This window comes from Microcaecilia unicolor, unplaced genomic scaffold (genome assembly GCF_901765095.1).
Source record: "Microcaecilia unicolor unplaced genomic scaffold, aMicUni1.1, whole genome shotgun sequence".
In the NCBI taxonomy this organism is placed as follows: domain Eukaryota; kingdom Metazoa; phylum Chordata; class Amphibia; order Gymnophiona; family Siphonopidae; genus Microcaecilia; species Microcaecilia unicolor.
This window is the reverse complement of record NW_021963775.1, coordinates 92,358-110,660: the sequence shown is the minus strand read 5'-3', so window position 1 is coordinate 110,660 and position 18,303 is coordinate 92,358.

The following is an 18,303-nucleotide window of genomic DNA, read 5'->3' as shown; positions in this document are numbered from 1 at the left end:
AAGGAGGACTTAGAGGCATATTTTCAAAGCACTTTGGGAGGCTAAGTTCCATAGGTTTCTATGGAACTTTGGGAGGCTAAGTGCTTTGAAAATGAGCCTCCAGGTGTCACTTCTTCTATGCTGTGCTCAATGCCCTGAGAAGCCAAGCCAATCGAAGTGGGCATTCGTTCTCCAAGAGGCCCCACTCGAAAGCTCTCCAAATTCATCTGGCGAGTGGCGGGGGTTGGCGGCGGAACCGCGGAGGAAGGAACCGTTGTTTTCCCCTTTCTCTTTCCCATAATGAAATCGGGAAGATCAATCCTCGCGCCAGAGTGTTTTCGAGTCTCAGGAGCTAAGGTGCCTCACTTCCGCTCCTGATGCCATCTTGACCGTCCAAAGGTCTATATTTGTTTATTTTAAAAGTGCAAACCCTCAGTATCTAAAAATTCTGGATGGGGTACAAAAGTCTACATCACTATTAGTAAATCAATTGCACTGCAACTTAGGCAACTTAAACAAATAATACAGCCATTTTCCTGCAAAAAACAAAGATTAAATTAAAAACCCATAAAATGCTTGTTGAAATAAAAAGATAGACACGGGCAAGGTGCCAGTTACATGCAATGTGTGCTGCAATAAATTGTCTACAGTCGACTGAAATCTGCTGATTTGTCTCTGATTAGCTTGGTCTATTTCCCACTCCTTTGTTTTCGCTGCTGTTTCCTCATGGGATCTCACTGTTCCTCCATCTCGGCGGACTCTCACTGATGCTGCAATAACCCACCAGGTCAATAGGTATGGCATGGCTATGGGGAGCCTTGGTCCCCACTTTGGGCTCAGTCCCCCTCCAGAACTGGAGGCAACTTCACTTCACCAAGGAGAGAGAGGGCTCAGGTATCAAATGTCTTCAGCTGGTAGGGCTGGGGCATCTTTGCCAGCAAAGGCAAGATTTTTAATGGGGGGTAGGGAGAGTGGCGAGAACATTCACAGTCCACCCCTGGTCCCCTCCCCAAAATGAGCTGCTGATTACGCCCCTGTAGTGCATTGAAATTGTAGGTGCACCAATGGCATGTTATGCTAGTATTTTATCAAGGAATGTTGACATCAAGCCCAGTTACAGAATCACCACCATGGTATTCAACCTATGTTGCACTGTAGTTCTCTGTGTCAGTTTGTAGGACTGTCTTATCCCATACATACTGTGGTGTATGCAGTGGCGTAGCCAAGGGTAGGCCCAGGCCCACCCACTTTGGGCTCAGGCCCACCCAGTAGCAGCACAAGCATGAATGTGGCTGGCAGGGATCCCCAAGCCCCACCAGCTGAGAACTCACAACAACTGTCCCTCTTGAATACCTTGTAAATAGCAGATCTTCGCCTGCAGCAAGCAGCGACAGATATGTACTGTTCGCACCGGCCCCACAGCCTTCCCTCTGATGTATTCCAGCCTACGCAGAAATAGGAAGTTGCATCAGAGGGAAGGCTGTGGGGCCAACATGAGCAGTATTAGTTGCTGCTCGCTGCCAGTGAAAATCTGCTACTTAAAAGGTATGCGGAGGAGGGGGGATGGTTGAGAGACCATATGGCATGCAGGCAAGAGAGGGAGAGACCAAATCACTTGTGGGCAGTGGCGTAACAAGGGGGGTGGGGTGGGAGGGGCAGTCCGCCCCGGGCGTCAGCTCAGGGGGGGTGCTCCCTGCCAGCTCCCCCCCTCGGCGAATCAACACCCCCCCCCCCCGACCAGCTCCCGCACCCTACCTTTAAAAAGAATATCGGGAGGCGAGGCGCCCTGCCCTGCACGTAAAAGAAATGTGGACCGTCGGGTCTTTCCTCACTCTATCTGTCCCGCCCTCCGCTGACGCAACTTCCTATTTCCGCAAGGGCGGGACAGACAGTGAGAGAAGGCCCGACGGTCCACATTTCTTTTACGTGCAGGGCAGGGCGCCTCTCGAAATTCTTTTTAAAGGTAGGGTGCGGGAGCTGGTCAGGGGGAGGGGGTGTCATTGTGCTGCACCCGGGGGAGGGGTGCAACGGCGAACCGCCCCGCCCCGGGTGGCAGCCCCCCCTGCTACGCCACTGCTTGTGGGACAGGGTAGAGTTTTTATTTATTTGTTACATATATATCCCACGTTTTCCCACCTATTTGCAGGCTCAATGTTCTTTTGCCCACCCAAAATTGGGTGTCTGGCTACGCCCCTGGGTGTATGTGAACTTTTCATCAAGTAGTAATCAAGAAACTCTTCTTGCAGCGGAAATGAGAGACTGAACATATCCTGATACTGGGTAAGAAATTGCTCAACCTGTCCAAACGTGCAATAGACCCTATTGATAAAATTCAAGGTAGCTTCTCACAAGCACACTTGGCTACACTAGTCTAAAATGCACTGACTGCACCAAAATACTTCTGTATGAGGGCCGTTATGCACTTTCTCTTCTGCACAAGAATTTTTGTGAACACCTCACAAAGAGGGATGTGTCTGGAAACCGATTCTCTAGATTTTCAAAGTCTGCACTGTTAAGTGAGCTAACGTTTCTAATCACTTGCAGCCACAAAACCTTTCCGACAGTTTCTCATTACACTAAAAATCATAAGTTCTAACAGGTAAATACATGGATCTTCTTTCTGTAGGAACTTGTTAGCGGTTAGTAGGTTTATCTCTCTCACAGAACCCTGCAAACAGAACCGAATGTTTTGAACCTTGCTCAGCTTTCATCAATATACAGAAATAGCTTCTCAGTCTTGTAAAATGCAGCAATAATCTGCTAAACTAAGATGGACAAGTTTTTGAACCTGTCTCTTAACTACATTGTCTACAGAAAACCTAGCTCAGTTTACCCTTAGTATCTCATTCTCATCAATTCTGGAAAATATTTCCTTTTCAGTGCCCACATGAATGCCTGTAGTAACACATATTTCAGCTACCCAGGTGTTTCTTTTTTAACTAATGTGCATTAATTAGTTAGTGAGAATTAGGGCATATTAACCACTACTGCAGGACCTACCACAGTGCCATAACAGATTAGGTGGGCTAATTTGCATATTAACTGAGTGAGACAGAGAGATACATTATTGTACATAGTGGAACCCTACAGGGACATTGTAGAGAAGTCCTACCTCTAGTCTAGATGTTCCTGTGCTGCCTTGGATGGAGGTCTCCTAAAAGAAGAGCCAATAGTGTGCCAAGGGTTGGATGGTGGGGTCGTCCGCCCCAGGTGTAGGCAGCAAGGGGGTGCATGGAGCAGTCACGCAGCAATCAGCTCTGCCAGTTCCCTTCCCTCTCTGATGATACTTCCTGATCTGGGACAGGGGACCGAAGGAGCCGACAGCAGCGCGTACTGCTCCATGCACCCCCAGGTGGTGAGAATGATGCGCTTCGGGGAGCAGGTGGGTGATGTGCTTTGGGACGAGGAGGGGTGATGCGTTGGGAGGGGTGTAGCTGTGATCCACCCTGGGTGGCAGCCAACCTAGGTATGCTATTGAGGAGAGCATCATCCTGGTGAAGAGCTTTGTCCAGGAGGGAAGGGGTTAGGACAGCTGTTGTAGCTGGTGATTCGATCATTAGGCATGAAGATAACTGAGTGGCTGGTGGACATGAGGATCATATGGTCACTTGCCTGCCTGGTGCGAACCTGGCGTATCTCATGTATCACCTAGATAGGATTTTAGATAGTGCTGGGGAGGAGCCGGCTGTCTTGGTACAAATGGGTACCAATGGCATAGAAAAATGTGGGAGAGAGGTCCTGGAAGACAAATTTAGGTTCTTAGGCAGAAAAGTGAAATCCAGATCCTCTGAAACGCTCCCTGTTCCATGCGCAGAATCCAAGAGACAGGCAAAGCTTTGAGGGATTTGGGTTTGTTAGGAACTGGGCAGCAGAGCCTGATCTGAAAGGATGGACTCCAGGCTGCTGATGCTAACAATTGAAAAGAAGATAGAGCAACTTTTATACAACGACTAGTAAAAAAGGCCCGTTTCTGACACAAATGAAACAGGCACTAGCAAGGTTTTCCTCGGAATCATTGGAGCCGACTCTGTGGGTGCTGTGGGTGCTTGAGCACCCCCAATATTGAGAAACTTCCTTGTATGTGTCCAGGGAGAGGTTATTTCCATTGGCTCCTATGCTCGGAATGTGTATGTTTGAGAGAGTGTATGTGAGAGTGACTGTGTGAAAGAGAGAGAGTGAATGTGAGAGTGTGTGTGTGTGACACAGAGAGAGTGAGACTGGGTGCGAGTGTGTCTCTGAGAGAGACAGTGTGTGTGTGAGAATGAGAGTGTGTGCCATGGGCCCCCCTCCCTCCCTCCCTCCCAGTTTCAGGGTCGTCCCCCCTCCCTCTGTCCCTCCCTCTGAGTTCCAGTGTCGTCTGTCCCCTCCCTCCCTCTGAGTTCCTGGGTCGTCCCCCCCTTCATCCCTCCGAGTTCCAGGGTCTTCCTCCTCCCTCTGATTTCCAGGGTCATCCCCCCCTCCCTTCGAGTTCCAGGGTCATTCCCTCCCTCTTCGAATTCCAGGGTTGTCCCCTCCCTCCCTTCCTCCGAGTTCCAGGGTCGTCCCCTCCCTCCCTCCCTCCGAGTTTCAGGTTCCCCCCTCCCTCCGAGTTTCAGGGTTCCCTCCCTTCGAGTTTTAGGGTTCCCCCTCCCTCCCTCTGTCCAAGTTTCAGGGTCCCCCTCCCTCTGTCCGAGTTTGAGGATCCCCCCCCTTTGGAACGTGACGTCACACGTATGAGGGTGTCGTCATCCCTCCCTTGCTCCCTCCCTTCCAGTTCCAGGCCCCCTACCTCCAAATTTTAAAAGTCATCTTCACTTAACGAAGTTGGGTGTACGGCGGCCGGCAGCAGCGGTAACAGGTGTGCAGGCTCGGCCCTTCTCTCTCTCTCTCAGCTCTGGTCACGCCCTCAAGGGCAGGACCAGAGCTGAGAGAGAGAGAGAGAAGGGTCGAGCCTGCATGCCTGTTACCGCTGCTGCTGTTGGCCGCCATAATCCCGACTTCGTAAGTGAAGTTGACTTTTAAAATTTGGAGGTAAGGGACCTTGAAATAGAAGGGTGGGAAGGAGGAAGGGAGGAATGACGACACCCTCATGCATGTGACTTTGGGTTCTGTTGCATGGCAACTGTGCAGCGTTCCCTTCCAGTGATTAGTGTGTACGAACACGGAAGTGCGTGACGTCATTTCAGGAGATGGATACAGCTGGAGCACGAATGCTTCAAGGCTTCACTTTCTCAGAGTCAGCTTCAGAACATTGGAGGTGCTTTTTATTATATAGGATGGGGGGGGGGGGAGGGGAGCAGAGATGACAGTTACCCAGGAGCTCATGGTTCGGTGTAGAGTATCCTTGAAGGATATTAATGAAACAGGATCTTTAGGGAATCCCAATAGAGAGGTTTCAATAATAGTGAAAGAAAGCCAGGAGTGTTTAATAGGAGTTCAGAGTACAAGATGTAAATTATCCCCTTCAGCTTCTAAGCAGCTTGTAGATGCAAGGAAAAAAACCACAGTTTGAAGTGTCTATATAATGCTAGAACCCTAAAAATAAGATGGGACAATTTGAGTATAGCACTAACATCGCAGAGACCTGGTGCAAGGAGGAAAGTCAATGGGACTCTGTTATGAGGGTGTAAATTATTTTACAATGATAGAGTAGATCAAATTGGCACTACACATTAAAGAGGGAACTGAGTCAAACAAAATAAAACATTCTACGTGGAATTGATAGCAGCAGGAAATCCTTCTGGATAGAAATTCCATGTGGGAAGGGAAGGAGTATAGTGTTAGAGCTTTAATACTGTCCACCATGACAGAACAGACAGATGAAGAAATGTTTATAGAAATTAGGAAAGCTGGCAAATTGGGCAACCATATAATAATGGGTGATTTCAATGTTCCATCAGGGAGTGATAGGGAGATAACATTTTTAGATGTAACAAATGACTGCTTCTTGGGGGGGGGGGGGGGGGGGGGGAGTTATTTTAGATCTAGTCCTTAGTGGATTGCAGGGCATGGTACGAGAGGTAACGGTATTGGATCCGCTGGGAAACAGCGATCATAACTACGACATAATGAGGAAAATGGTTAAAAAGAAGCTAAAAGTATCATCTGCATAGTTTAGGACTTTAAAGTAGGCATGCACGTTGTTTAAAAATACCATCGTGGACGCCTAGACCAGATGCATTCCATGTATTAACAAAGGTGGAAAGAAGAGCAAATGACAGGCAGCAAGTAAAAGAGGCTATTAGAGCCAAAAGAACATCCTTCAAAGAGTGAAAAAAGGATCCGAATGAAGAAAATAAGAAGCAACATAAGCACTGTCAAGCTAGATCCAAAGCATTGATAAAGAAGGCTAAAAGAGAATATGACACAGAGACAAAAACTAATAGTAACATCCTTTCCAGGTATATCAGAAGCAGAAAGCCTGCAAGGGAATCTGTGGGACCATTAGATCATAAAAAAGCAAAAGGGGTGCTCAGGGAGGACAAGGCCAGAGATTGAATGAATTCTTTGCTTCAGTCTTTATGGAAGAAGATGTAAGAAATCTACCACCGGGGTGGAGGAACACAGATGACCCCATTCAATGCAAAAAAGACCAAGACAAGTGCACTTATATAGTTGATGTTTCGCTGAGTATAGGCAGTTGAGGGAAATTCTGTACCACTTTTCAGCTCGAAATACTCAAAGGGATTTTGTTGAGCAGTATAACTGCAACTTAAAATTGTTTATGCAACCAGGCTTCTAGATCTATGAAAATTAAAAGCAGTTTTCTTGTATAATTCTGCACATCTCTTCAACTCCGCATGCTGACCGACAAAAAAACAAAACAAAACTGTCCCATCTTATTTTTTAGGGTTCTAGCATTATATAGACACTTCAAACTGTGTTTTTTTCCTTGCATCTACAAGCTGCTTAGAAGCTGAAGGGGATAATTTGCATCTTGTACTCTGTACTCCTATTAAACACTTCTGGCTTTCTTTCACTATTATTGAAACCTCTCTATTGGGATTCCCTAAAGATCCTGTTTCATTAATATCCTTCAAGGATACTCTACACCGAACCATGCGCTCCTGGGTAACTGTCATCTCTGCCCCCCCCCCCCCCCCCCATCCTATATAATAAAAACCACCTCCTACGTTCTGAAGCTGACTCAGAGAAAGTGAAGCCTTGAAGCTGTAACACTAGGGGGCGCTGTGCTTATGACAACACAAAAGCCACCAGACACAATATGCGGTATATCGCTTTTATTGGTGATACATATGTGAACACATACACCAAGATACTTACAGCACCCACAATTCAGTCAGCATCTGGGAAGACCACCAGGGAAGCACTAGCTCTTCCTCAGAGATTGCAGGGACATCACTGAACAAGGCGTCCCTACGTTCAGGCAAGCTTCTAAAGCAAGTCCCATGCTCTCCCTTCTTTTATAGTGTGAACCAAGGTGCCTTTCCCAGACTTGCACAAGCTGGCATCCCTTAAACAACCAGCCTGTTTCCCAACAGAGAATAACTCTCCCAGACCTGCACAGGTTGAAGGTGCCTTTCCCAGAGGTGCTGGCATCCCTTAAACAACTAGCCTGTTTCCCATAACAGAGAATATCAACACATAATTACAGCCAAAACATTCCACTCATTCCATCCCCAGCTGACCTTCAATCCCATGTATTACATTCCACCCCTTGATATTCTCTGCTTATGAGGAGACAGAAGTATACATAGTATTATGGACCACCGTAGGTCGTTTATGGAAAATCTTATATGAAGATAAAACCCCTGTACAGAATCGATCAGTACAGACTGTACTCTCTGAATGTGGGAACGACCACTCATCAACCGGAATATATCCAGCAAAAAGGGTCTGCAACTGGGTATGCATCCCCAATTGTAGAGCCATCTGGACTCTGTCCCGCTGATGCAAAGCGTACAACGTCTGTAATGAACACCAAGTATAATTCAATGCTTTTGTCAAAGTAGTGTCAGTATAATTTTCAAACTTAAAAGTTTGGGCTAATAAATGATTAATGTCTGCTATCGCAGGCACCATTAATTGTCCTGTTCCTGGAATGGCAGGTAACCAATTGGCTAAAATATTCAGTTCAGTATGCAAGTCCTTACCTAGATAGTGTAGCTTACTAAACAGAGTATCTGTATCTACAGTATTCAGAATTCCCAGTCCAGTTCCCGCACCCCCCAAAATAGTATCATACCATGCTCGCCGTACCCTAGTACAGCGAGGCAAGTGTGGAAATGTAACATTGTAAGTTAATACAATCTTTCTATACTGCATAGACATGTTTTTGCATGTAGTGGGAATGCGTGACAGTGGAGCAGGATTAGTCATATTACTAACAGCAAGCAACATATGCAAGAAGTCCATCCAGGGTGTAAAACGGTTTGCAATTGGTGTAGCATTAGTGAAAATCCATTCAGCGGTTCGATTCAAAGTAATATTTACTATAGAGCTGTTACAAGTTTGGAGGAACTGCATTTTGCGTGTCCGATTCCATAGTCTCCATATCTGGTCCCGGAATCCCATAGGCTGGATGCACATAACCCAGGACGTAGCATTATGGATAGTCACATTCACAAAACTGGATGAAACAACTACAAAGCGCTGTTCAGTTTTATGAAACACAGCTTGGGAAGCAGTCACGTTCAATACCGGACATGCAGTATGACATGTATAATTATCTTGCTGTAAGGTCGAGTTATTTTTGTTGCTCCACCAAACAGAGAAACAGTATGCCCTGAAACAAAAAGAAATGGAGAAACACATATAAATCCTATTCCCTTAAATAACAATGATCAGCAGGAACATTCGTCCAACTCTGTTGTCCTGGCTGAACTACTGTAACAGTATTGTCCTCCCCTCGGGCTATAATTTCAGCAGGTTGAGGAGGACCTGGGTGTGCAGGGTCCTGATGCCATACTCAACCACCCACACCCCTCCCAGTAGACCCAAACCCCTGTGTACCTCGCTCAGTGACTCCCACAAAATAAGAAATTTGAGTAAAAGAGGAGGAATTGACAGGAATTATCAACAATTGTGCTATCCTATCCCCAGCCTGCACCATTACATCCTCCTCAGTGTGATTCATCAGAAGGACTATGACCTCACAATGATAATCTCTGTCAATGACACCTCCCACAGGAAGTAAGCCACGAAGAGCCCAACTGGAACGGGCCACAATCTGAGCATAATGGCCAGCTGGGAGAGATAAAGCAAACCTGGCTGGAAATTTTGTCACCACTCGGGACGCACAAAGAGTGTCAAAGAGGGCTACAAGATCAAAACCAGCAGCGTCAATCGTATGACGGAGCGGTATAACAGCTTTCGGATGTAAGAGCTTAACTCCCAGGGTGACATGTGTACTGGGCAAGACTTGAAGATGGGGAGTCAACATACGCATCAATGGTGTTTCACTCTCCCCTATTGGACGATTATTGAGGATAGTAACTGCTGGGTACAAATATTTGCGCCATTGCGCAAGAGTGTGAGTAGGAGTTAATTTCCGGATCTGTGTTTTCAACAGACTGTTCATACGTTCCACAAGACCAGCAGCTTGTGGATAATAGGGAATATGGAAAACCCATTCAATGTTAAATTGGGCGCAAAAGGCAGTAACAGGATGATTTTTGAAATGAGAGCCATTATCACTTTGAATTTGCAGTGGAACGCCATAATGTCTACATATGGATTCCAAAAGAACAATAGTCTGCTGAGCTGTAGCTCTACGACAAGGGTGGACTAGCAAAAATCCGGAATAAGTATCCACGGCAACACAGACATATTTACATCCCTGCGAAATTGGTAAAGGGCCAATATAATCTAGTTGCCAAATTTGGCCAGGGAACTTACCTCGAGCAAGTGTACCTTTGACTGGGTGTGGTATAGGGCGTTTAGTCAAATGTTGACAAACAGGACAGTGAGCAATAACATTTTTAATGGTAGAAAGAGACAATGCTAACCCACGCTGCCACGCCCAGTGATAGGTGGCTTGCTCTCCGAGATGTCCACATTTTTGATGTGCCCAGCTTGCAATACCGGTCTCTTCTTCACCCCGATGAATAGTAGAATCATCTGTTCCAGAGATGACATTCGTGTGAATAGTAGCTAAGGAATCTGCTGTCTGATTAAAAATATGATCAGAGGTTATAGGGGAAACATGTGCATCAACATGATAGACATAGGCAGAAGTAGATTGCAAAAATTCACTAATTTCTTGCCATAACTGTGATCCCCAAACCAGTTTAGTATGAATATACCAATCATTCTGTTTCCATGTAGGTAACCAGGTTGTTAATCCATTTGCCACAGCCCATGAATCAGTATATATGTATGCCTCTGGCGCATTTTGTTTAAGTACCAGATAGACTGCATATAATTCAGCATATTGACTACTCCCATCTGGGCCCGTGCTCTGCAATATCTGTTGTGTATGAGGATTGTAGGCCACACTTTTCCATGCCCGCTTACCATCAGTATACTTGGCTGTACCATCAGTAAACCAGGCATACTGACGTTGGTCAATAGTTAATTGGTCGTAAGGTACTCCCCATTTAGCAACACGATGGGTGGCACTACCACTACCACCCCCAGACACTAATACTTCCTCCCCCTCACCTACGGGAATCTGAGCCTAATGGCTGTCTACAGTGCCGGGGTGCCGCGTTTCAGCCATGTTTCAATTTTTTTTTTAATCTTCTTTTTCTTTGTGTAGCGTAGCAGCCGCTGCTGCTCAACAGGAGAAGCAGCAGCGGCCGGAAATAGGGGCTGGTGCCAGGGCCGCCGAGAGGGGGGGACAGGGGGGACAAAAGTCCCCGGGCCCGGGCCTCCAGGGGGGCCCGACGCCGCATGCCCATAGCTCCGCCCCTCCCCTCCGAGTTCCAGGGCCCGCCCATCATCCGTCGAGTTCCAGGGCCCACCCGTCGTCCGTCCCTTTCACCCGAGTTCCAGGGCCCACCTTCTGTCCCTCCCTCCATCCGATTCCGAATCATGTCAAAAGCGATCGTCTTGTTCTTATCTGACCTCGTGGTTACGGCGCGAGCAGCACGCGGTGAAAATCGTGCAGGCTCGCGCTTCAGCCTTCCTTTGTCTGTCTATCAGCTGAGGTCCCGCCCTCATTTCCTGTTTCTGCAAGGGCGGGACCTCAGCTGATAGACAGACAAAGGAAGGCTGAAGCGCGAGCCTGCACGATTTTCACTGTGTGCTGCTCGCGCTGTAACCACGAGGTAAGAAGATTGCTTTTGACATTCGGACGGAGGGAGGGAGGGGTGGGGGCTTTGTTCTCGGAAGGAGGGGGGCCTTGGATCTCGGAGGGCGGGAGGGGGGCCTTGGATCTCTAAGGGAGGGCATGGATCTCAGAGGGAGGGAGGGGGGCCTTGGATCTCTGAGGGAGGGAGGGAGGGAGGGAGGGCTTGGATCTCCGAGGGAGGGAGGGCTTGGATCTCTGAGGGAGGGAGGGGGGCCTTGGATCTCTAAGGGAGGGCTTGGATCTCTGAGGGAGGGAGGGCTTGGATCTCAGAGGGAGGGAGGGGGGTCTTGGATCTCGGAGGGAGGGAGGGCTTGGATCTCAGAGGGAGGGAGGGAGGGGGGGCCTTGGATCTCTGAGGGAGGGAGGGCTTGGATCTCGGAGGGAGGGAGGGAGGGAGGGGGTCTTGGATCTCCGAGGGAGGGAGGGAGGGCTTGGATCTCTGAGGGAGGGAGGGGGGCCTTGGATCTCTAAGGGAGGGCTTGGATCTCAGAGGGAGGGAGGGGGGGCCTTGGATCTCTGAGGGAGGGAGGGCTTGGATCTCAGAGGGAGGGAGGGGGGTCTTGGATCTCTGAGGGAGGGAGGGCTTGGATCTCAGAGGGAGGGAGGGGGGCCTTGGATCTTGGAGGGAGGGAGGGCTTGGATCTCAGAGAGAGGGAGGGGGGCCTTGGATCTCGGAGGGAGGGGAGGGCAGGGGGGAGAAAGAACATATCACTGGACAGGAGGGGAGAGAAGAGATTGCTGGACAAGAGGGGAAGGCAGGGCAGGGGGAGAGAGAAGAGATTGCTGGACAAGAGGGGAGGGCAGGGGGGAGAGAAGAGATCGCTGGATAAGAGGGTAGAGGCATGGGGGAGAGAGAAGAGATTGCTGAATAGGAGGGCAGGGGGAGAGGAGAATTGCTGGACAGGAGGGGATGCCTGGCAGGGGAGAGAGAAGAATTGCTGAACATGGATGGATGATTGGAGGGGCAGGGGAGAGAGGAAATTTACTGGATATGGGTGGATGGAGGAGAGGGAAGTCAGGAGGGAGATGCACATGGATGGAGGTGAGGGAAGAGATGAGAAATGCTGGACATGGATGGAGTGGAGGGCAGGGAAGAGAGAAGAAATGTTGGACAAGGATGAAGGGAAGGAAAGACAAAGGAAGGAGATGCACACAGATGGAGGGAAAAAGAGAGAGGAGAAATGATGGACATAGATGGAGGGGAGGGAAGACAGGAAGTACATGCACATGGATGGAGGGGAGTGAGGAGAAATGCTCATGGATGTAGGGGAAATTGCTGAATTTAAGGGCTGGATCGGAACACTTTCAGGGCAGATGCTGAAACTGGAGGAATGATAGGGACAGGGCTACAGATGGTAGACAGGACGCATAAGGACACAGGAGGATGGTGGACATGGTGAGAGAAAAAAATATCAAATGGAAAGAAGACACTGCATAAAACAGAAGACACTGGGACCAAAGCGAATAGAAAAACTATGATCAGACAACAAAGGTAGAAAAAAGTATTTTATTCAGAATTTTTTATGTCAGCTTTTGGAAATGTGTATCTGTGATGTTTTTCATGTAAGTTTCAATTTTTCTAGTATTGCTGCATGCTGAGTCTGACTTCTTCAGGTAACTTTCTAGTTCAGTATTTTGCCTTCATATTTTTTTTTATTTCTAGTTCTTTGTGTCATATCTGTTGCCATGTGTTTTTCATGTGTGATAAGGTACAGTATTCTGCTAGTGTGTAGTATTTGCAGCCCTTTTTGTTTTGTTTTTCATTAGGTTGTGTACTGGTGTTTTAGAGCCCGGTATAATTATAGTGCTGCCTTTCCATGCATAAGGTTGTAGCTCGTCCTGTCCTTGGAATTAGTGCTGTTATGGTTTGGTAAGGTTATGAGTGGGTTTTTGCACAAGTTTGTGTATAGTGTTTTGCAGTGGAGAGATTGTGTTTTGACCTTACTGAGGTAGCACCAAAACATCAGAAAAAGTGTAGAGCCTAAATCATGACACACTACCTCTTGAAGGATATACATATAGTGCAGGGGCCCGGCCCGGTGGCGGGTGGAGCAGCCGTGACCTCGGGGGGGGGGGGGGCCCAGGGGCGGCCTTGTCCCGGGCCCGGCCCAGTCTCTCGGCGGCCCTGGCTGGTGCTGCGTGCGTCGCGACTTCGTGGGAAACTTGGCAGGGAGAGAGAGAGGGAAACCAACAGAGGGAAGGATTGGGGAGAGAGAGAAAGAGGGAAACCAACAGAGGGAAGGATTGGGGAGAGAGAGAAAGAGGGAAAACAACAGAGGGAAGGATTGGGGAGAGAGAGAAAGAGGGAAAACAACAGAGGGAAGGATTGGGGAGAGAGAGAGAGAGGGAAACCAACAGAGGGAAGGATTGGGGAGAGAGAGAAAGAGGGAAACCACCAGAGGGAAGGATTGGGGAGAGAGAGAAAGAGGGAAAACAACAGAGGGAAGGATTGGGGAGAGAGAGAGAGAGGGAAAACAACAGAGGGAAGGATTGGGGAGAGAGAGAGAGAGGGAAACCAACAGAGGGAAGGATTGGGGAGAGAGAGAAAGAGGGAAACCAACAGAGGGAAGGATTGGGGAGCGAGAGAAAGAGGGAAAACAACAGAGGGAAGGATTGGGGAGCGAGAGAAAGAGGGAAAACAACAGAGGGAAGGATTGGGGAGCGAGAGAAAGAGGGAAAACAACAGAGGGAAGGATTGGGGAGTGAGAGAAAGAGGGAAACCAACAGAGAGAAGGATTGGGGAGAGAGAGAAAGAGGGAAACCAACAGAGGGAAGGATTGGGGAGAGAGAGAAAGAGGGAAACCAACAGAGGGAAGGATTGGGGAGAGAGAGAAAGAGGGAAAACAACAGAGGGAAGGATTGGAGAGAGAGAGAAAGAGGGAAAACAACAGAGGGAAGGATTGGGGAGAGAGAGAAAGAGGGAAACCAACAGAGGGAAGGATTGGGGAGAGAGAGAAAGAGGGAAACGAACAGAGGGAAGGATTGGGGATGAGAGAGAAAGAGGGAAACCAACAGAGGGAAGGATTGGGGAGCGAGAGAAAGAGGGAAACCAACAGAGGGAAGGATTGGGGAGCGAGAGAAAGAGGGAAACCAACAGAGGGAAGGATTGGGGAGCGAGAGAAAGAGGGAAAACAACAGGGAAGGATTGGGGAGAGAGAGAAAGAGGGAAAACAACAGAGGGAAGGATTGGGGAGAGAGAGAAAGAGGGAAAAAAACAGAGGGAAGGATTGGGGAGAGAGGGAAAACAGAGGGAAGGATTGGGGAGGGAGAGGGGAAAACAGATGGAAGGATGGGGAGAGAGAGGGAAAAACAGATGGAAGGATGGGGAGAGAGAGGGAAAAACAGATGGAAGGATGGGGAGAGAGAGGGAAAAACAGATGGAAGGATGGGGAGAGAGAGAAAGAGGGAAACCAACAGAGGGAAGGATTGGGGAGAGAGAGGGGAAAACAGATGGAAGGATGGGGAGAGAGGGAAAAACAGATGGAAGGATGGGGAGAGAGAGGGAAAAACAGATGGAAGGATTGGGGAGAGAGGGGAAAAACAGATGGAAGGATGGGGAAAGAGAGAGGGAAAACAGATGGAAGGATTGGGGAGAGAGGGGGAAAACAGATGGAAGGATGGGGAGAGAGAGAAAGAGGGAAACCAACAGAGGGAAGGATTGGGGAGAGAGAGGGGAAAACAGATGGAAGGATGGGGAGAGAGGGAAAACAGATGGAAGGATTGGGGAGAGAGGGGAAAAACAGAGGGAAGGATTGGGGAGAGAGAGAAAGAGGGAAACCAACAGAGGGAAGGATTGGGGAGAGAGAGAGAAAGAGGGAAACCAACAGAGGGAAGGATTGGGGAGCGAGAGAAAGAGGGAAAACAACAGGGAAGGATTGGGGAGAGAGAGAAAGAGGGAAAACAACAGAGGGAAGGATTGGGGAGATAGAGAGAGGGAAAACAACAGAGGGAAGGATTGGGGAGAGAGAGAAAGAGGGAAAACAACAGAGGGAAGGATTGGGGAGAGAGAGGGGAAAACAGATGGAAGGATGGGGAGAGAGGGAAAAACAGATGGAAGGATGGGGAGAGAGGGGAAAACAGATGGAAGGATTGGGGAGAGAGGGGAAAAAACAGATGGAAGGATGGGGAGAGAGAGAAAGAGGGAAACCAACAGAGGGAAGGATTGGGGAGAGAGAAGGGAAAACAGATGGAAGGATTGGGGAGAGAGGGGAAAAACAGATGGAAGGATTGGGGAGAGAGGGGAAAAACAGATGGAAGGATGGGGAGAGAGAGAAAGAGGGAAACCAACAGAGGGAAGGATTGGGGAGAGAGAGGGGAAAACAGATGGAAGGATGGGGAGAGAGGGAAAAACAGATGGAAGGATGGGGGGAGAGAGGGAAAAACAGATGGAAGGATTGGGGAGAGAGGGGAAAACAGATGGAAGGATTGGGGAGAGAGGGGAAAAACAGATGGAAGGATGGGGGGAGAGAGAAAGAGGGAAACCAACAGAGGGAAGGATTGGGGAGAGAGAGGGGAAAACAGATGGAAGGATGGGGAGAGAGGGAAAACAGATGGAAGGATGGGGAGAGAGAGGGAAAAAGAGATGGAAGGATTGGGGAGAGAGGGGAAAAACAGATGGAAGGATTGGGGAGAGAGGGGAAAAACAGATGGAAGGATGGGGAAAGAGAGAGGGGAAACAGATGGAAGGATGGGGAGAGAGAGGGGGAAAAACAGATGGAAGGATGGGGAGAGAGAGAGAGGGAAAAACAGATGAAAGGCTGGGGAGAGAGAGAGGGAAAACGGAAGGATAGGGAGAGAAAGAGGGAAGACGCTGGATGGAAGAATGCAGAAAGAAATAGGGGAGACACTGGAAGAATGGGGAGAGAAAGCAGAGCTGCTGGATGGAAAAGGGGAATAGAGAAAGACTGGAGAATAAGAGGAAGGGGCATGGTTAGAAAAAGGGTGAGGAAAAGATGAAAAGCCACAGGTAGATGAAGGAAATTAAAGAATGGATAGTAAGAATGAATTAAATCTGGACAGAGAGAGAGCCTGAAAAATATTGAAGAAAGCAAAGAAAAAGGAGACAAAAATGACAAATGGCACAGAAGAGTTAAGCGAAAACAAAGGAAAGGAGAATCACAGACTGGGACCAATATGGAAAGAAAAACAGTCACCAGACAACAAAGGTAGAAAAAAATCATTTTATTTTCATTTTAGTGTTTGTAATATGTCCAATTTGAGAATTTACATTGGCTGTCTTATTTTGCACTGGGTATACTGGAGCTGTAAGAGTTTACAGAGATTATTTATAATGAAAAAAAATCACGTTATTTTTTTCTCCTATAGTACTGTAATATTTTCAATGATGTCTGTTTATATGCGCCATGGCTGGTATAGGGGGTGTGGTTAATATGGGTGTGGCTATCATAGGGGTGGAGCCATATGTGGTGACCCCGCCCATAATGAGTACCAGCACCTTTTTTTTCTACAAAAAAGCACTGGTTGTTCACGTCATAAGAGGTTTGCTTTTGTCATCGTCTCCAGTCAAACCTCCACCAGTGTCATGGGATCTCAACATCATTCCCACCCAGCTGATGAAAGAGCCTTTAGTTGTTCGCTTCATGAAAGGTTTGCTTTTGTCAAAGCTTCCTGTCAAACCTCCACCAGTGTCATGGGATCTCAACGTCATTCTCACCCAGCTAATGAAAGCTCCTTTTGAGACACTGAATTCCTGCTATCTGAAGTACTTGACCTGGAAGGTCATTTTTCTTGGTGGCTGTTACTTCAGCTCTGGGGTCACTAAGCTTAAGGCCTCAGTAGTGGATGCACCTTATACTAAGTGTCATCATAACAGAGTAGTTCTCCGCATGCACCCTAAGTTCCTGCCAAAGGTGGTGTCGGAGTTCCATCTGAACCAGTCGATTGTCTTGCCAACATTCTTTCCCCGACCTCATGCCCATCCTGGTGAAAGCAGCTTGCACACCTTGGATTGCAAGAAAGCATTGGACTACTACAGGGAGCGGACAAGGCCCCACAGACAGTTCGCCCAGCTTTTTGTATCTTTTGATCCGAACAGGATGGGGTCGCCATTGGGAAATACACCTTTTCAGTCTGGCTGGCAGATTGCTTTTCATTCACTTATGCCAAGTTTGGGCTGGCCTTGGAGGATCATGTCACATCTCATAATGTCAGAGCCATGGCTGTGTTGGTAGACCACTTGAGGTCTCCACTGAAGAAATTTGCAAGGCTGCAATGTGGTCTTCAGTCCATATATTCATATCACGTTACTGCCTTGAGCAGGATACCCAACGCGACAGTTGGTTTGGGCAGTGCAGCAGAATCTGTTTGGAGTCTAGAATCCAACTCCACTCTCCTAGGCTCGTTTTATTCTGTTCCAGGCTGCACTCTCATTCAGATTGTATATAGTTTCAGGTTAATCTCTGTTATGTCCTCACCGTTGCGAGGCCCAATTAACCAATGTTTGATGTTTTCGGTGAGCCTGGATGCTAGGTTTTCCCCACTTCTGAGAAGAAAGAAGCCTGCTTGTCCTCGGAGAAAGTGAAGATACTTACCTGTAGCAGGTGTTCTCTGAGGACAGCAGGCTTCATAGTCTCACAATCCGTCCCACCTCCCCTGAGTTGTCTCCTTGGTTATTTTTGCCTTATATTTTGCTTTAGTATTAAACTGAGGAGACTGCGTTTGCACGGTGGGCGGGAAGGCACTTGTGCTTCTGAGGGGCAGCGCGACTGGTGCTCCACAAATGTCTCTTTTTAGCTTTGGCAAAATGAAGGACCGAGCAACACGGATCGGCGTCACCCACTTGTGAGAATGTGAAGCCTGCTGTCTTCGGAGAATACATGCTACAGGTAAGTATCTTTGCTTTTCTGATGATAGGATGTGCTAAGAGCAAAATCTTAATACACTTTATTACGATATAGTGGAATTAGAAAAGGTGCAGAGAAGGGCGACGAAAATGATAAAGGGGATGGGACAACTTCCCTATGAGGAAAGGCTGAAGCGGCTGGGGCTCTTCAGCTTGGAGAAAAGACGACTGAGGGGAGGTATGATAGAGGTCTATAAAATAATGAGTGGAGTGGAATGAGTAGACGTGA